A 20,220-nucleotide genomic window follows, 5' to 3' on the forward strand; every position below is an offset into this window, starting at 1 on the left:
GTTAACACCACGTTTAATTTTTTTGAGGAGCTGCCGTACTATTTTTATTTATTTATTTATTTTTAAGATTATTTATTTATTTATTTGACAGAGAGAGACAGCGAGAGAGGGAACACAAGCAGGGGGAGTGGAAGAGGGAGAAGCAGGCTTCCCGCTGAGCAGGAAGCCCGATGCGGGGCTCGATCTCAGGACCCTGGGATCATGACCTGAGCCGAAAGCAGACGCTTAACGACTGAGCCACCCAGGCGCCCCTGCCGTACTATTTTTAAACTGTATAGACCATGCACCCCTTTATTGCCTGCACCTGAGGCTGACATGCCCAGCCGCTCCCCCCCGCCCCACCTTGGTGCCCCATTCCTGTACCATTTTCCTCTCTTGTTGCCTGATGAAGTCCAGAAGGACTTGTGTGTGTGACATTTAGGTCTGGAGGTTGTCCCCGTCATGGGAGCTGGGCTTCCCCCGGACTCACTAGTGTGGTCTGTGGTTTGGTGGCTGCTGGCACCCAGGCGGGGTTCCCCCCTATGTCCTCTGGGATTCTTTAAAGCTCCTGAGGGCCGGCTTCCAGTTTTCTTTTCATGTGGAGAAGGCCCACTGGCATTGATTGGGGACACCTATCCTTAGGGCTGGGCTTTGGCTGGTGGTCCAGGTTGCCCCTCCCGCTTGTAGTGGTGGGCAGGGATGGGGTGCTTCCCCTCCCCTTTTAGTACCGAGGAAAAGGGAACATCAGAGGGGTCCTTGTCCATCTGCTCATGGGGAGCGGCTGGTCCCAGATCCAGGTGATGGTTCTGGAACTCGCACTGTCCACCCTGAGGAATGTCAAGGTTGGCGATGTGCAGGTATCTGGGGCCAGGTTTCAGACCCCATGGTGGACCCTAGACCCAAACTGGGGCCCAGGAGCCTCCCTGCCTGCCTCTGGTCAGCCTGCACCTGGAGCAGAGAACACCTCTGGGCTCTCAGGGACTCTAGCCAGATTTTCTACTGAGTTTGCTTTAAAAAGGCAACTTATCTTAGATCTGTGCGCTAGAACATTTACGGTAGAAGTCCTGTGCTAACTGGGATCTTCTTCACAATAACCCGGGTGGGGAGCTGGGGAAGCGGCAGGGTTGGTGGGGGCAGGAGATGAGACCACGTCGCCCTGAGGAGGACTGGGTAGTTGTTGAGGTGGGGAGCTGGCTGCGTGAGCACCCACCGTACTGTTCTCTCTATTCCTATGTCCCTGTGACCTTTCCCATATTACAAGTTCAGAAAAATCCTGACTTTTTTTCCACCCCACTCCTGGAGGAAAACCTTTCTTGAGCACTCCTTACGCTTGGACGTTTCCCCTGTGTTCTCTTATGAAACGTTCAACACAAGTGCAGTGGGTACTGGGAGCCCCATTTTAGAGGCAAACGGAGGTGCTTTGACATTTCACCAGGTGAGCGGCTTAGCTGGGATCTGAACCAGGTCTGGTTCCCAAATGTTGTCCTGCCCCCGGACCTGCTGCCCTGGAACGGAGATCCCGGCCCTGCCTCACCAGCCGGGGGTCTGCCCCTGGAAACCCAGTACCCGGAGTGAGGGTGGGGGACCCCTGATCCTCTCCCTGTGGCTTGGCCTTCTCCCTCTCCTATCCCCATAAAGTCCTGCCGGCAAGGACCTAGAGATTGGCATTCAGAAGGGCAGGAGGGGTGATGACTTAGCCCAGGTCCCTCAGCTGCTTGTTGGAGGCGCCCCGCCCCTGTGCCCCCGGCTGCTGCCTCCCCAGAAGCCTCCCTGCCCCGGGGGCACACAGCCTCATTAGCACACGTTCATTTCCTGTGTCTTCCCTGGGCTCCTGCACCTTGCTGCTCAAACCTCCCCTCACCCCTGGGCTCCTGCTTCCGGGCGCAAGTTGCAGTCCCAAGCATCCGTGCAGCTTGTTTGTTTGGTTTCTTAACTCCCTCTTCTGCTCTGTTGGTCTGAGGCCAGCTGGTCCCTCTGCAGAGGTATTTTGGTATTTTATTCCCTCCCATTCCCTCTGCAGAATCTCGCATCACCTCTGCTTCCCTTGGGCCCGTGTCTCCCCAGCCAGGTGTCCCCACTGCTGTCCCCGCTGGTCTCCAAGCCCAGGTTGGCAGTGCCCCCCCCCCCACGATCCCACCAAAGGGAGTGCATTTCTCTCGGTCCCGCCGAGGCATGCCCACGCCATCTCGCCCGTGGCAGCCTTCCCCCGAGCGGAGAGGGCACAGTGCTGTCAAACAGGACCTGGTTCCCGGCCTCCCACTCGGTCTCATCAGCTTGTCAGCCTTCATTACATTGAAGATATTTTTAAATACTTTTTACCTTCTTTTTAACCCCTCCCCTGGTTAAAACATGGTTCTTCTTCCAGTTAATTTTTCCCCTCAGATCTGACAATGTATTTTCTGGAAATGTTTTCTGAACCTTTATTTCTTCGCCACTGTAAATTTAAGAACAGTTACAGAAATAATAAAACCTCCTCCATGGCTGTACCCTGTACCCTGCCCCTGACTGGGCCAGGGTGTCCTCTGTGAGCCCCAGGAGGCTTTAATGTGCTGGGGTGTGGTCCTGGCTGGTGGAGCATCTTCTCCGTGGTCATTCAGAGACCCGGGCTCCTTCCATCCATGGCTCTGTCTCACTAGGGCTCAGATTCTTACACATCATCCAGCAGGTGGGAAAAGAAAAGCATGTAATAAATGCACCTGATGCTTGACGACCGTGGTCTGGGAGGGCCCACATTACTTCCACCAGAGAGGGCTGGTCGCATGCCCTCCCTAGTGCAGGGGAGCCTGGGAGGGGTCCTTGGCTGGACAGTTACTTCTCAGCAACTACCCCGCTCCAGAAGAGAGAGCCACAGTCTTTGGAGGACAGCTAGCCAAGTCTGCCAGACATGGGAGCAGAATGCGAAGTGGGAAGGAGGAGTGGGGAGTTGGAAGAGACCCTTGTCGTTCCCATTTTTAGGTTCACTAAAGGAGTGCCAAGTCTTTCACCCAGTTTGATCTTCAGGGTTTATATCCCCGCTCAACCCTTGTGCCCTGTGATCAGGAGCCAGGGTCTCGGTGGGGATCATTACCATCTGCAGTGCCGGTTTCCCCAAAGTCTGGCTTGGGGATGCCTTACCACATTGCTCCTGGGAGTAAGCTCTATGTGGACAATCTGTCTGAATCCCCCAAGTGCCTGGAACGGTATCTTGTACTTGGTAGGTGTAATTGATTGTGGTGGCCATCTTCAGAAAACTGTATCTCCTGTCCCATGGGCTCTTCTGCCGTGTCACCTTGCCACTTACCAAGTTCCCTCCTCTTGAATCCGGGCTGACCTTAATGACTTTCTTGACCAGCAGAATGTAGCAGAAGAGACATTCTGGACTTTTGAGACCAGATCATAAGAGGCCTTGCAGCTTTTATCTGCGTCTCCTGGGACTCTCTTGTCCGGGCTCCTGCACGATCACCTGCCATGTTCTGAGAAGCCCAAGCAACACTAGAGGTGCTCCACTTCCCATCCCCAGCTAGGCTCCCAGCAAACTGCCCATGTCAACTGCCAGCCATGTATGTGAGGGTGTTACTGTGGACACCCAGGCCCGTTGAGCCTTCAGAGGACAGCAGTTTCAGCCAACATCTGGCTGCAGCTGCATGAGAGACCCCAAGTGAGAACACCTCTTCCCTGACCCCAGCACTGCATCCCATCCCCTACCTGCTCTTCCACGGGGCTCTCAGTCCAGACTTGAGCCATGGCTGCCAGCTCTGTTGCATATGGGACACTCAGGCGGCTCCATCCCCCTTCCCAGCGCCCTGTCAATTTGTCCACATGATTCTAGAGGCAAGGCGGGATTTCTGGATTTAGGGATGAGCATATAGAAAGCGAACCCATCAGGATCTGAAAAATACATTGGGTGGTTATCTTCTCAAAGTTTTAGAACCCTGGAAGAAGAGACATTAGCAGACGGTTTTCCTTTTCTCCCATGTCCCCAGATTTTGTCTTGCTTGATTTCATTCTGATGTCCCCTCTGCCTGCCACTTCCCTTCTGGACCCCTGGGCCAGTTTTCCATCCTCACTAACAACACCTTGGTTTATGTATCAGGGCACCGGCTTTCCTCTCTGGGCTGTGGCTGGAAGTGGCCTTGTTTCCAACGAATGCTCTGCAGGGAAATATTCAGGGTTCGGTGGTTGGTTGTGTATCCTACTGGCTAGCAGGGGCTCACTTTGAGGACCACCCACCAAAGGGCACCTTGGAACGGGAACGGGAATCTCAGCGATGGAATTGCAGAGCTCTGAGTTGGGGGCAAAAGAGTAAGAGGGAGAAACGATCAGTTAGGATTGATTTTCCTTTTCCATCAGAATCTACACTATCAGGGAGCAGCTCCCCCTCTGGAGGTTTCTAAGGAACAGTTGATGTTTGGAGGTTCAGGTATCTCCTGAAGCACTGAGGGTATGGGGGAGTGCCCCCCACTCCGTGGATGCCCCTGTGGATGCCTGTCCCCCTGCCCGCATGGATGCCCGCTATCTGAAATAGAGGTTGGGTCAGGCACCAATGGTCATTGCTTCCAGTTCCATTCAAGACAGAATGGAATAATGCCATAACCTCTCATTTTCTCTCATCATTCCCGTGTTTTGATGTTTGTCATTTCTAGATGTTTTTCTTGGTTTGGGAGAATCCATTTGCAAGGATTTTTAAATGCAGAAATGCAGACTTCTGCAAGCAATTAAAAATGGCCATCCAGATGGAAAATTACTACCGTTGTAATATTACTGTTCTTACCATAATATAAATTTTGTTTAAAACAGTCATAAGGGAGGGGCACCTGGGTGGCTCAGTCGTTAAGCATCTGCCTTCAGCTCAGGTCATGATCCCAGGGTCCTGGGATCCAGCCCCACGTCAGGCTCCCTGCTCCGCGGGAAGCCTGCTTCTCCCTCTCCCACTCCCCCTGCTTGTGTTCCCTCTCTCGCTGTGTCTCTCTCTGTCAAATAAATAAACAAAATCTTAAAAAAAAGTCATAAAGGAGACTGGAATCAGGTGATGTTATTTCAGTGGGGATTCAGATTGTTCCTCCTATAACTTTTAAAATGATTCTGAACCATAGATAGCTACTTAATACACACATCATTCAGGATGTCACCAGCACCATTTACGTGATCTCTGTGAATGGTGTTCTATTTTAAATGATGGGTAGAGTGGGAAAGAAAGTAAACCCTACTCCATCAGTCCAGGTCCTTCTGCTTCAGGGCAAGCTTCCTGACTTCCCTCCCCCACCTAAGAAAGTAAGGTACCGATTAAGAGATGCCGTGGGACTTGAACTTATAATGACCTTCCCACTCAAAAGCCAGACAGCAGGAATGACAAGGGATGCAGGTAAGTGGGGAAGTGTCTGAGTGGCCTCCAGGATGGATAATAGTTATGAACTTGACCCCACATAGGCGTATAGATTGTTATCCTGTTCACTTTATTTTTATTTATTTTATTCATTTGTTTTTTTTTAGAGACCATGAGCAGGGGGGAGGGGCAGAAGAAGGAGAGAGAGAATATTAAGCAGGCTCCACACGCAGAGCCTGATGTGTGGGGCTCAATCCCACAGCCCTGAGGTCGTGACCTGAGCCAAAATCAAGAGTCAGATGCCTGACTGACTGAGCCCCCCAGGCGCCCCAGTATCCTGTTCTCTTTAGAAGTGGTAAGAAAACAGGAACCCATCATTTTTGCCTAATTTTTACAGCCCACTGTTTTTGCCTCCCTTGAAGGCAGGGGGCTCTGGTGTCTGGGATAAAGGGTTAATTTTGGCTGCCCTCAATTTCATGAGAGGAAGCCAAGCCCCATTGCCCCTTGACAATTCAGTGATGCAAAAGGTCTCTTGAGATCAGCAATTCTCAGAGCAGGATCTGCCACTTGACTGGAAGAGTTAGGGACCCTCCTGAAAGACCAGGATTAAAAAAAAAAAAAAAATCCTCTCTGGTTCTTCTGGGCAATGATGTATCTACGACTAGCTCCAAAACCTTCCATGTGCAGAAATGGCAAAGGGTTACTTATCACCTGAGCTCGCTCTTAAGGATTTCTGTGATAAGGCTGTATTTGTAAACTAAAATTAGTGAATTTCTAGAGTTTGAGGGCCCTAATTCAGGATTCTGTGTGAAGCTTGGATTCCACTCCGCAAAGGCTGATAGTGCCCAGTTCCTACAGACATGTGTATGCGTGGAGAGTTGGAATTCCTTTGCCTTAAAGGAAGTGTGCTTTAGGAGTTTGCTTTCTGTTCATTGTCTTGAGATGGTCTCATTTTTTAATTGCTGCTCTTCTTTTCATCTCTAAGTCGATCGCTGTTGGTTTGGCTTCATCGCCAGTTTAGTTTGGTGTGGGTTGTTGGCATCACAGGGGAAGGTCAACCCCATTTGCATATTTTGGCTTGTCATTTGCCAGTATTTAGACTGAGATGTGTATAGTTTTTAAACATTTTTAAAATTTTTAATTGAAGGATAGTTGACCTGTAACATGAGTTTCAGGTGGGCCATGTTGTGATTCGACAGTTCTATACATTACAGTATGGGAAGTGGGGATAGGTGAGGTAGGGGGAGTCTGAAGCACTCCTTTCCATCTTCGTGGGCCATGATGCAGAAAGATACAAAGTGAACGGTGTGGGCACTGGTGCTCCTGATCAGACTGGGGAGCCGCGATCGGCACAGAGAGGAACGGAGTCCAAACCAGGAATGTGACTCTCTGCATCATTCAGCAGCTCTGTGTTGTATTTGAAGATAGGCCCCCAGTTTCCTCATTATGTTTACTTCCGGGGCATCCATAGCTCTTTGTCTGTGATGGGGCAGGTTTTATACACAGCGAGCATGCTTTGGCATTCCGCTTCATTATCTTCTCTGTTGTGTTCTGTGTCTCTTTGGTGCTCAGAATTCTTGCTTGGTGGTGCAGTGGTCCGTTGAGTCATGATGCCATGCTGACTGATGGCCTGGGGCATTTGAAGGGCTTTCTGAATCTGTCATCACTCCCTCTGCTTGTGGCACCTCCCACCCCCATATACACCCCCTCTTGATGCCAGTGTGGCCGTGAGACTTGGGGACATGCCGTAATAATGGGCTTATAAGGCACAAAGTGCCAACACTGTGCTGCCCCAGGGACTCTGACAGGGACAAGCCCCTGGTTCTTGGCACTAATACAATTTTCTCTTCCTCCGGTAGGAAATTGGAGGTGTAAAACCTACATGTTCTTAATGATCTCCAAGTTTTGATGGATTCTGTATAGAGTTTTCTATAGAGAAGCATCATGGGGACAAGAGACATGCTACGGCCGTTTTTCTGTTGGCATTTCATACCAGCGGTTGCTCTGAGGCCGGAGGATGGTGTGAAATCTATCACAATGGATAATCCCAAATTTGCATTTGGAATGCAGCGGTATCTTTTCTCCAAATCCCATGGAAAACTAGCCTCCCTGCGTGCCCAGCTCCTTCTGCTCTTGCCTGGTTCTCCCGGCTGGGTGGCATTGGGAGGAGTCCCTGAGTCACCATGTGGAGCAGCCATCTGTGACTGAGTGATCACGGTCTGGAGCTATTTGGGTGTCTGGCTTTGGCTTGAAAAGGAGTCTGTGATGAGCCCAGTGCTGCTTCCTTCCAGAGCAGTGTTCTTTCCCCTGTTCCAGAAGGAGGAAAGAGCTTTTTGTGTGAGGATAGTTGCCCCCGCCTGGTGGCAGAGGGGGGTGCTCTGTCTGCACTCTTAGTGTGCAGGGAGGGGCGCATGAGCAGAAGGGCAGAGGTCCGAATGGCCAGAGATTGTGTGTGGGGCAGTGATCAGGCTAGAGTCCCGAGGAGAATGGCTGGCAAAGTTGAAATCGTCCAGAGCCAAGTTCTGTAAGGAATGAAGGATGCTTCTGGAAGTTCTGTTTGTGATTATCTAATGTGGTAACTTGGGATTTAATAGAACTAAGAGCCTGGTAGAGAGGCTTTTCCTACCTATATCCTTTTCCTCACCCTAAAAATAGAAACAAGTGATATATTTAGGATCCACAGAATAAGTTGGATTTGACTTCAAAGTGGTCCCGAATCAGAAAACTTGATTCAGATCAGCAGGACCCAAGCCTGACCCCTCACTCAGTGTGTCCTTTTTGAGAATAAGCCGTATAATCCAAATAGGGGCCCATGGGGCCAAACCCTGAACAAGGGACTGCCTTTGTGCCTCCTCTGTCCCAGCCTCCACCCCCACCCCAGGCCCTGGCTTGGGGCTAGACCCCGAGGAGGATGGGCCATTGCTATCATCCGTTTTGGGTCTACACACACCCAGTGTGGTCTCATTTCAGGTGTTTGTGTGTGTGTGTGTGTGTGTGTGTGTGTGTGTGTGTGTGTTTTGTGTCCCTGGAGTGTGTTCACTTAAGTTGGTTGAAACCTGCAGATGGGCCATTGTGGTTGGTAAATCGGCAGGTGGCAACCATTTGGCAGCAGATGGGCAGTTGGGTGGCACACTTAGAATGGCCTCATTCCCGGGACAGTGGGGATCACTGAGGGTCTCTGAAGAATGGCCTGGCACAGCCTCCACGGGGCTAAGAAGGGGTGACGGTGGCAGCAGGCATCCACACAGAGCGTCATGGGAGTGGGCAGGGAGTGTGTGACCCGTTCTGAAGGAAGGGCTGGTAAAGCTGTCCGAGCCGGGCAGGAGGCAAGGGAAAGAATGCAAAGTGAGCTCACCTCCAGGACCCGATTTTATGGACACCTCCTCCTCCTTCCTGAAGCTTTCCAGTCCTCAGAATAAAAGCCTGTTAGCCTCAGCCCCTGGCTTCTCAGGGCCCCCAACCAGCCTGGGCTGCTAGGATAGGTTCCCTTACATCCTTGCCCCCGTGGGTTCAGACATACTCCTCCCCACACAAGCCAAAGTGGAAGGAGGAATTAGCACACAGTGCCTAGAATCACCCCTGAGACAAGGCTGCCCTAGGTGGAGGAGCCCCATAAGGGACACTTGCCTCCCTCCCCACTGCCCCCACTTCCTTACGTAGTTCCGCCTCTTTCCCAAGGTGAGATCCCCTCGGTCAAGGACTGTGTCTATGTGAGTCTGACAACACGACTCAGTACTTGTGCGGTGTTTGAGGATCATCAGGTGGCCTACTTCAGGAGGATTCCAGCAAGATTTAGGACCTTAATTAATAATCTTAACCACCTAATCCTGCTCAGCCCTGTTAGATGACATTTAAATGTTGGCACTCTTATGAAATACCCGGGGAGAGCCCTGCTAAATTATTCAGACCTTAATTGATCTTAAAATGCATTTTCAGTAGGATACAGAGTTACCTAGACGCTTGTTCTCAGAAAATAGCATGCTGTTGATTTCATGCACACCGAGTTAAGAATGTCCCTCCGTGGGGTCCAAATTGCCATAAACTTGCTTATGCGGCTGGGGCTCACCTTGGCTTTGACACCTGCTAGATAGGGGTCAAGGTTTCCCATTTGGCATGATGAATACAAACAGTTCAGATTAGCAGCTTCCAGAGCTGATGTTTCTTTTCTCCTAGAAAGGGTACAACAAATATGTCTTGAAGAAATTAGGAAAAGGCCATTGGATTTTCACAAAATTTGGATGGAAAATAACTTGATGTCACTGTCATTTTTCACAGGCAAGGTACTACCTAAGAACGAAACCAATGTTTATTTCCCGGCTTTGGCTTTTAAATGCTGCCCTGTGTTTCCACTGAAATCATTTTATTGCCTTACTGGGAGCGGCTGTGAAATCTGGAAGCATCCTCAGTTACTTCTGTCCCCCTTTCCCTTCAGTGAGCTATTGGGCTGGAACTCAGCTGGCTACCGGGGTTTTGCAGTGTGATGGAGCTAATCATTTCCTCCTCTGGTACCCTCCAGCATATTCCCCCAGTGAGAGTTTTTATCACATTGGTTAATTAAGACAATTACAGTAAAATTTATGAATTGCAAAGGTGGTTAGAGAAGAGAGGTGACCTACAAAAGCTTTGCAGAGAAGAATTTGCCTCATCTGAGCTTTGGAGGATGAGGGGCAGGGGTGGTGGAAGGTGGGCGGGGTGCAATTTTAAATAAAATACTAGTATTTTGTAACTGGTGGTGCTTTGTTAATGATCTGTAATTATGATACCTAGATAAACTGGGAAAACCCTGAAGATGTTGGCTTACAGTTGGGGGGAAGCACACCCTGTGTGTCCACCACCAAAGGACAGGCAAACCTGGGGAGGGAAGATTCCTCGGAGCTTGACAAGGAAGCGCTGGCCATAGTGACCTTCTCTAGGCCATGCAGGACTGCAGTTTCTTCTACGCTCGGCTTGGAATCCTGGTTCATTAGGGGCATTCCCCCCCCCCCCCCCGCCCACTCCGGGCAAGTAGTGACCAGTATATAACTGAGCACACAATCAGCTGTTATAATTAGCTGTAATGATATGAAGCTAACTCTCTTCACTCCCTCTGATAGGTCTAAAAGCAACCTAAGAACATGGGGTCCCCTGCTGTCTGTCTTTTCCTGCTTATTCCTCTGGGCATTGGTGTTTAGTGCGAGGTACACACTTTGCAAATACCTTTTGCTTTTGCCAGTACTCTTGATACGTGACATAAACAAATACGTTTGAAAGGTTATTGATGAAAGGAAGGGAGCGAATCTCAAATCTCATTGGTACTTTGGCCAGTCCCCACTTGGGAGGTGAAACTGAGAAATGGGAATGAAAACCTAGGTGGAAATGATTGTTTTGAATGTATCTCCATCTCATAGAGAGGGAGGAGCTCCTACAAGGCACCCAGCCACTGGCAGGCCTTGCTCCTCCACCAGCAGTGGGGGGGGAAACAAGAGAAAATTCTGTGGCCTCAAACCTTGGTCTCATAAGGAAGAGTCAGAACACAACAGTATTGTGTTTTCCTCTAAAAGTAAAAGAGAAATATGGACGCATATATTGAAATTCATCTAGGCCCATTGCCTGATTTCCTTCATGATGGGCTCATAAAAGTGATGGGATATATGGTTCCATAACATTTAAGCACTTTATAGTTTGCTGATTGTGGTCCTCAGATAACATTTATCAACTTACACTCTTGTTTCAAGGGACAAGGGCAAAGCTGAACAAGATTAATGTTCGCTGGAATAAGTAAACCATATGTCAAAAGCAAGACATAACATTGGTTACCCTGGCTTCTAAAAATACCTCCGCGAGGCAGGCAGAATTATTGAGTGCTAAATGTAATCATAATTTAGTATGGCCACTCCCTAATTGTGATGGTCCTGACATATACTGAGTTTTATATTCATGGTCTAAACTTTTTCCTTGTCCAGGGGTATCTCCTTGGTGACAACCCCAAAGAGTGTCCCTGATCCTTCACATCTCCTAGCAGGGTCTCTGTCCTGTGATCTAAAATCTCGACCAGACAATGTAGAGGGATGCTTGAAAAATCAGAAAATGTGAATCTTTTGGAGGCTAGTTGGGATAACGATCACAAAAGTAACAGAGAAACCCTCAAATCTCAGTAGCTTCACCCAGTACAAGTTCACTTTTGACTCCCACCACAAGCCAGTGTGTATGTTCAGCAGGGAAGCTGCCCGACTGGTGACCCAGGGACCCAGGCTCCTTCCTGCTCTGCCGCCATCAGAAGGTAGCCTCCGGGGGGCCCCGTGAAAGGTGACGGAGGTTCGGGAAGACATACCTGTTTCTGAAGCTCTTTGGGGAAGAAGAGACACATGGCCCTTGTGGCCTGGCTAAGGAAGTCCTCTGGTGGGCAGCTATTTCTCTACAACAGGAGCTGCTCTGTCCTGGGAAGGAAGCACGAATCTTTTGGAAGCCCCCTGCTGTCTTGGTCAGCAGGCAGGTATGAGAAGTTAGCCCTTCTCCTCCCCCAACCCCCCACCCCCCACCCCCCAATGAGTTGGTTCAAAACAGCAGACTATCGAAAGCCCAAAGAGTACTGGCTGAGGTTTGAGGTTTTGGAACCTGGACCTTATACATCAGGGAGAATTGCCCCCAGTTGTTCTGGATGCATTGAGGGCCGGCCTTTAGCCACATTTCGAAGGAGCCATCTTCTCTCATCTCTTCCTCCTTTTTTCTACATCCTTCTAATGCTCTTCTCTGCAGACTCTGCTAAAAATTTCCATTTCGGCGCCACACCCCCACCCCCTCCACATATGCTCTGTTCCTACATTACGTACCTAGGTTCTCTTTCAGCCAAACTACTCATTCCTTCAGTGCTGCTTGATGCTTAGTATTGAGAGGTAAAGCTGCTGGGGCTAATTTATACTACTGTGTAGTTGACTGACAGCTCTATTTCTCTGGGAAATAATTGCATTTTTTAAAAAAAGATGTTTGAATAAGCTTTGATCTCTAGGTTTGCCAGAGCCTCGGTTCAGTGACTGTTAGAAAAGAGCAAGTTGTGTAAATTTAAACAGCAGTAAACAAAAACCCCGTCCTGTCTCCGGTGCTATGTGTCCTGTGCTTGTCTTCCCTGAGAAGCGAGGAATATAGTGTAGCAGTGAAGTGCTAACTCTCTGGGTACAAACCCCTGCTTTGTCACTTGCTGTGTGACTGTGGGCAAGTTACATAACCTCTCTGTGCCCTAAAATCAGCTGTTGCAGAAGTTTCTGCAATAACCCAGGCATGGTATGGGTCCAGCCAGGCAGGCCGGGTAGATCAGTTAGCCCTTCACTTAGAGGTCGGATCCCCTCCAGAGAAATAACAGGATTTAAGAATAGGGCTTAGGAACTGTGTTTATAGCAGAGAGGTAAGTCTGAACATTCAGTTGGAAGCTTTTCCATCAACTCTTGAGTGGCAAGGTGGAGAGCCAGGAGTTTTTAGCACGGGCCTCACCCCAGTGGTGTCCAGTGTTAAGGACGGCTTACAGCAATAGAACCAGTTTGCAGGCGATCAGAATCAGCCGATGCACGGGGATTGTATGTACATGCCTGTTAGGGTGGCCGGCTTGTTCCTAGCGTGGATTCAGCTAGAAATGATTCCGTATGAACCAAAGTGCTGAATTGTCACGGGACGCTCCTGTGGTTTGTGTGTGTGTGTGTGTGGTTGCAAGAGTGTGTGTGTCTTCTTTCACATCTGCCAGGGGGGATGAGTCCAGATGGAATTAAAAAAAGGGGGTAACTAAATCGACCTGGGATTCGAATCTATTCTTGTATCTGTTGTGGTTCCATTGAGTCTCCTGGGTTTATTTGTTTAAGGAAGTAGCTTGCCTCATTATTTACTTGATTATCCCAGAATAGCAAGCCGTAAGTGCCTGTGTGTTGGAAACATAGGTTGCGGATGAGCATGGGCGGGTGGGGAAGGTCAGGGGAGCTGGGGCCTGGAACGGGGCTAAAGCTCTCTGGATCTCTGCAAAGGTGTGAGTTTGTGTTACCTTGGAAGCCTTTGTTTTAAGATGGTGGCTATGAGAAGTGAGCCAAGGTGGAAAAACCCTAGGCTCTGGAGCCAGGCCCATCTGGCTCGGGATGAGCTTTGGCTTTCCTGCTTATGGGCGGGATGGCTTCAGACAAGTCCCTTAGCCTTCCTGGGCCTCAGTCTTCTCATCTGCCAGATGGGGGCAATGAGACCTCCCCTTCAGGTGGTAATTAGGAATTAAGATCATGACTAACAAAGGTTGGTTCCTTTACTTCTCTGCTGGTGTTAATCACGATTTGTTTTCCTCTTCCCTAGTCCCGAAGCAGGTCAAGATATGCCTGTTCTATGGGTAGCTCTCCTGCGGGAAAATTTAGTTAGCGTAGATGTATACATGCCTTTTCCTCAGTGTGAGAGGGCAGGGAACTTTGATTCCAGTATCTGGGAATTACAAGTCACTATTGTCAGGACTAAACAGACAGATAAGGGGCTGGAGTTTTCTGAGAGACAAGAAGCGGCAGGTAAAGAAATTCTGGCCCTAGAGCCATCTGGCTGAGTCTTGGGGTGAAGGGGGGTGAGTTGGGCTTTGACTGGGGTTGCTGCAGGCAGAGGTGGGGCTGGGTCAGGACGGCTTATGGAGAAGAGCGCCTCGTCCAATGCTGGGTAGAGGCCAGTCCCCTGGGCCCTTCCCATCTCAGTGGTTCAGCTGCTCTGGGTCATTACGACTTGGAGAGGTCCAGCAAGCTGACGTCAGCAGCTCCAGGAGGAGGCGATGCTGAACAACTGGATGGAGGAATGGACCTGGAGGTGGGGAGTGGGATGGGGGGGTGGGGGTGGGGGGTTGCTGGCTCGCTCTCCCAGCCAGCCTGTTTTGTGCAGAGCCAGACAAAGCTGGAGGCCGTTTGCGGCTGTGAGGCACAGATATGGTGGAGGAGCAAGGGATGGGAGATGGAAATGCATTCAGTGCTCTTACAGGGAGCACGCGGTTGCCGCCAACATTCATCTTTTTTGTTTGAGAGTGCCTTGGTTTTAGAACTTTTTATTGAAGGATAACATACATCCAGGAAAGTGCACTTCATAGATTTTCACAAACCGAACATACCCACGTCACCAGCAACTTTGATCAAGACACAGACTATTACCAGCCCCAGATAGGCCCCCTGATCCCCTTCCAGTCATCCCACACCCCCCCGCCCCCCAAAAGGGAACCCCTCTCCTGACTTGTGACAGCACAGGTTTATTTTATAAGGGCAGCTTTTTAAAGGAAAAACTCCATGGACACCCACTAGAAAGTGTCCTTTTTTGGTATCGCTGACTGCGTGGACTAGCGAACGTGGACTGAACCCTCGCTGTCCGCTGGGTCTCTTCCACACCTTTACATACATCCTATCCCTCTGTCCTCTGAATGAGTCTGAGAGGTAGGGGCTAATACTATGCCTGGTTTGCAAATAGGAAACCGAGACATTGCAAGGGTAAGAACCTTGTTTGCCAAAGCCAAGCCACCCGTAAGGGGTGGAGCAAGAATTTGAAAGCAGTGAAGGTCCTTGCCATGCGCCTCTGGCGGGAGGTGGGGGCGCATGTCATCTGGACATAATGGACTATATGCTGAGAAAACAGTGTCAAGTGATTGTGAGTTTAGTACTTCGATTTGGAAAATATTAGGCATGCAACAGCAAGTATCCACACGCTCCTACTGGTGCACGTGGGAGGCGTGTTCATCCCGCGTTCACTTGTGGGTTTATAAACGCCTCTTAGACAAACTCTTGAGTTGTCCCCTCTGCCGGAGAATCACTTCTCTGGTCCAGCTCTCTCATGTACAGCTGAGGGAATTGGGTCCCAGAGGGTGGAACTGACTTGCCGAAGGTCATGCATTCGATGAGTGTCAGGGCTGGGACTCTGTGTAGGCTCACTGTACAGTGCTCTTTTGTTTCCTCCCTGCCATCCCCGTTAATCAGCTTCTCCACACACATATTTCATGGACATTCATAGTTGAGTATTCTGGAGCCTCTGCAGGGGGTAGGGGGGCACAGGCCTGGCTTCCCCAGCTGTCCACCCGTGTCCCCACCTCTGGCCTTGGGGTCGGTGTTGAGATGCTTCACAGAGCTCTAGGCACCCATGTTCCCTCCTTGCCCGGTGAGCTGCTACTCACAGCCAACATTTTCCATGCCCAGCTGGAGGCCTGCCCCTTTCCTGAGACCAGGTAATTCCCTTCTTTCATATAGGCGCTTAGCCGGCATGCATTTAGAGCTGGCGCCCCATGAGCTTCTTCTCTCCCAGCTGGGCCTGTCTTGGTTGGTTGTATGAGGTAGAACCAGGTTCCTGAAGCTCACGGGTTCTCTGAACCCTCAGCCCGTGGAGAAGGAAAAGAAATCCACACGGCCTGCTGACGTTTCTTTTCAGAGTTTCCGCTGGCTCAGTGTGTCTGGTGCCCTGGGATTGTGTGCCTTCATTCTTACACCAGCAACTATTGAGCGCCTACTGTGTATAAAGGCACGTCTAGTGATAAATACAGCAGATGCAAGTGCTTTGGATAAGGTCATTTGTCAATCCTCTCAGGTACTTTGTCACACACGATTCCAAGATCAAGGCCTCTGCCCTCTGGGGTTTCATTCTAACAGCAGCAAGATGTTTTAGGACTTTGGCTACAAGTGACCAAAACCCAGCCTGGACTGGCATGATTGGCTCCTGAACTGGGAGGTCTGAGCTAGCTTTAGGTATGGCTGGGTCTAGGGCTCAGTCAGTGGCAGCAGGATTGACTCCTTCCATGGTGGCTTCCTTCACAGCAAATCTCTCTACATGGAGTCCCTGGGAAGTCGTGGCCTGCATTTTTACCACTTTCAGGTTCAGCAGAAAGAAAGCCTTTCCTTTTCCCAAATTCCTGAGAGTGACTCTCATGGGACCATTCTCTTATCTCTGAACCAACCCTTCGGCCCTGGGGCAGAACCAGCCCCACTCAAATCTTAGGTACAAGAACAAGGGAGGGGATGGTCCCCCAGGGAGAACCAGGCAAACAACAGATGTCATCTTGATCAGCTGCCCCAGTACTCTGAGTAACCGACTCTGGTATGACCGGGCAGTCTCTGAGACTGGCTGATCAGCATTTGGGCCAGACACTTCTGTCCTCTTGGGCCTGGATGTGTGGCCACAGCCACAAGCCTTTCTGACCCATGCCGTCCCCATGTTGTCACCCATCTAGATTGATGGCATCATAGTGCTCTCCCATCACTCTAGCCGGACACCGTAGGTGCCCCTCAGCCCTCCACACTGCAGCCCAGGCTGTCCCTCTCTTGCCATCCCCTTGTTACCCCAGCAGCTTCTGCTTGAGGTCCCTGTCGCTCCCCACCCCCTGAGTGATGTTTCTAAAACAGGAATTGGCAAACCACGGCCCATGGGCCAAATCCAGCTCATCGCCTATTTGTAGGTGGCCCACAAGCTTAAAATGGCGTCTACATTTTTAATGGCTGGAGAAAAAATACAAATAATAATAGTTTGGGGTATATGAAAATTACATGATATTCAAATTTCAGTGAACATAAATAAAGTTTTATTGGAACACAGCCATGCTCATTTGTTTATGTATCATGTACAGTGGTTTCTGCTCCACGGCAGCAGAGTTGAGTAGTTGCGACACAGACCATATGGCCCACAAAGCCGAAAATATATACTATCTGGCCCTGTACAGAAATCAGTTTGCCAGTTTTTGGTTTAAAATACTCTAATCCTTGTCATTCCTGAGCTTATGAAATCTAGTATTCCCTGGTGGTGTTGAGACACAGCTAGGTTCCCATCCCGGCACTCCAGGTCCTGTGATCTGGTTCAACCCCATGTCCCAGTATCTCTTCCCATTGTCACTTCCCTCACCTTCCGGAACACCTGGGTCCCGATGGCACAGAATTCCCAGCCTCCTGGGCTCCCTCCCCCTTCCCGCCTCAGCATCCAGTTCATTCCTTAGCCTAGAAAGCCTCTCTCCCCTTTCCTGGGGCGTCCATGGAAATCCTCCAGAGTTCAGTTCTCCTGTCTCGGGCTCTTCCCTGAGTCACTTTTTCTGAGTTAGAGTTCGTTGTTCCTTCTTCTGTGTTCCACTGAAGCTCTGTTTAAACTCCTCCCCATGGCATTTGTCACATTACAGCCACCATCGACTCCGCGTCTGCTTCCCTGTCTGTGGTCTGCCTTATCCTTACCCCCTTGCAGCCCCTAGCGCAAATCCTCCTGGGAGATGACACACACACTCTGCACTGGTCCAAAGGAGTGAAAGGCAGAATCTGGGCTGGGAGCAGTTTCTGTTCCAGGGACAGACCCCCTCGCTGCACTGGAACCCACACGTAGGAGCACCGCAGCTGAGAGAATAAAAGTCACCGCGGTAGGAGAATGAGCAGCGAAGTTCATTCTGTACCATCCATGGGTAGAAATAGGCAAGAGATTTGCCACTATTTAAAAGTGTGGATTTGAGTTGACTTAATGAGACTAGAAAGAGAAGGTGGGGCAAGGGGGAAGGGGTGAGATTCAGAGCTTTCTGGCATGTTCTCGCTGCCCAGTTTGGGTGGGGAGTTTTGGGAGTGGGGAGGACCTGTGATTTAGCAGCATGGGAGCTGGTATAGATGCCATGTGTGAGAGGCAGAGAGTGGGCAGCTCTTAATGACAAGGAGACAGAGTGAGGCAGGCGTCTGCGTTCAGTGGACAAAGGTAGCAGCTACCACTTTTTTTTTTTTTTTAACTGAAGTAGAGTTGACACACAATGTTATATTAGCTTCAGGGGTACGACATAGTGATTCAGCGATTCTGTGCGTAACTGCGTTTGGCTGTGCTCACATGGGCAGCTCCCATCTGCCACCAGACAAGGCTGTGAGTGTACCTCCGTCCACGTTCCCTGTGCTGTGCTTTCATCCCTGTGGCTTATTCATTTCCACGACTCGAAGCCCGTACCCCCCAATCCCCTTCACCCATTCCCCTACCACCTTCCCCTCTGGCAACCACCGGTTCTCTGTATTTATCTGCTTTTTGTTTGTTCCTTTGTTTTGTTTTTAGATTCCACTGACAAGTGGAATCATATAGCATTTGTCTTTCTGGGTCTGACTCATTTCACTTAGCATCATACCTTCTGGAATGTGGTCTGGGAACTTCTGTTACCCATCTGCGACAGGAGCGGAACAGAGTGAGAATAAGCATTTGAACACTTTTAAGCAATTTAACATGTGACAGCCGAGTACGTGGTCATTTTTCTAGGGACTCCTTTTTCTACTATTTACAAGAGGGTCAGTCAAATAAAGCAACGAGTTTTTTACCACAGAAAGTACAGGAAGCGGTCATCTGGGGAAGTGGTTATCAGCTGGGGGAGATTGTGTCTCTCCAGTTACCCTGCCTAGGTGACCTCTGGAGACATTTTTGGTTGGCAAAACCGGGGGCAGGGGTGCTCCTGGCATCTAACGGGTAGAGGCCAGGGGTGCTGAACACCCTACAATGTGCAAGACAGCCCCCCTAAACAAAGAATTCTATAGCCCCACTGCCAGTAGTGTCCAGGTTGAAAAACACTAACCTAGGGAAGAAAATCAGTAAAAATGGGGGGGCTGCTGGCATTTTTCTAGATACGTCTTCTGAGGCAAGGGAAACAAAAGCAAAAATAAATTATTGGAACTAAATCAAAATAAAAAGCTTTTGCACAGTGAAGGAAACCACCAATAAAATGAAAACACAACCTGTGGAATGGGAGAAGATACTTGCCAATGGTATATCCAATAAAGGGTTAATATGCAACATTTATAAAGAACTTACATAATTCAACACCAAAAAAACCCAAATAATCCAATTAAAAATGGGCAGGCAACCTAAATAGATATTTTTTACCAAAGACATATAGATGGCCAACAGACACGTGAAAAGATGCTCAACATCACTCGTCATCAGGGAAATGCAACTCAAACCCACAATGAGATCTCACCTCACACCTGTCAGAATGGCTAGCATGACAGAACTAGCATTGGCGAGGATGAGGAGAAAAAGGAACCCTCGTGCGCTGTGGGTGGGAATGCAAACTGGTGTAGCCACTGTGAAGACAGTATGGGGGTTCCTCAAAAAATTAAAAACAGAATTACCATATGATCTAGTAGTTCCACTACTGGGTATCTACCCCCCAAAAACAAAAACGCTAATGTGTCAGAGAATATTCTCTGCTCCTGCAGAATTCACCGTGTGCTGGGATTTTGTCACCCATAGGCCCTTGGTAGGACGTTTATTCATCATCATGTGCTGTGACTGACCTTCTGAAAAGCGCACAGGAGGATGCTGATCAGACTCCCCTTGAAAGGTGATGCTCACCTCGTGTGGGGGCAAGTTCATTGGCCGCTTCCCAGATAACACAGCTCTGTGGAGACGGCATTCCTCAGAATTCTCCTGAGGAAGGGCTGGAGTCCACTTTGCCCCTTGCCATCTCGTAAGTTGTTCCCCTCCCTGACCGTCTCCAGAGCCCGAGCTGAAGCACTCCTCGGCTCTCCTCTTCCTGCAAACAGGCCGCGTACATTCCCAGTTCTGGCCCACCATCTAGGGAGGCTTCTTCCCGTGTTGGGTGGTCAACCTGGAAGCTCAAGTCCCTGCCTTTCATCCTGTGGCCCAGCCTGGGCTTGCGATGGCGAGAGATGCAGTTGAGGACTGTGTGGATTCTAAATTCGAAGCCTTGAGCTCTATGGAGATGTAGAGAAATCCTGCCATTCTTTCTGGGAAATGGAAGTGCTGTGTGTGTGTGTGTCTGTCTGTCTGTCTGTCTGTCTGTCTGTGGCAGGGCATGGCAGGTGAGAAGTGAAGAAGCTCAGTGACTTGCAGAGCATCACCATGTCTAGCTTTTCAACCTAGACACAAGATGTGGTAGGGCGCCTGGGTGGCTCAGATGGTTAAGTGTCTGCCTTCGGCTCAGGTCATGATCCCAGGGTCCTGGGATCGAGTCCCACATCGGGCTCCCTGCTCCTTGG

General features: G+C 49.8%; 1 protein-coding gene across 4 annotated transcripts in view; it reads left to right on the top strand.

Moving 5' to 3' along the window:
- SLC24A4 (solute carrier family 24 member 4) overlaps nt 1-20,220 on the top strand; it is a 164,074-nt gene that overhangs the window by 70,597 nt on the left and 73,257 nt on the right. The window contains exon 1 of one of the 4 annotated variants that reach the window (XM_036071557.2): nt 17,403-17,621. The exons of the other annotated variants lie outside the window; for them this stretch is intronic. The gene's annotated coding sequence lies outside the window, so the exon portion shown is untranslated. Of the gene's footprint in view, nt 1-17,402; nt 17,622-20,220 lie in introns of those variants that run through there. 4 annotated transcript variants of the gene reach the window in all.

The sequence above is a fragment of the Halichoerus grypus genome, chromosome 8 (genome assembly GCF_964656455.1).
Source record: "Halichoerus grypus chromosome 8, mHalGry1.hap1.1, whole genome shotgun sequence".
NCBI classification, from domain to species: domain Eukaryota; kingdom Metazoa; phylum Chordata; class Mammalia; order Carnivora; family Phocidae; genus Halichoerus; species Halichoerus grypus.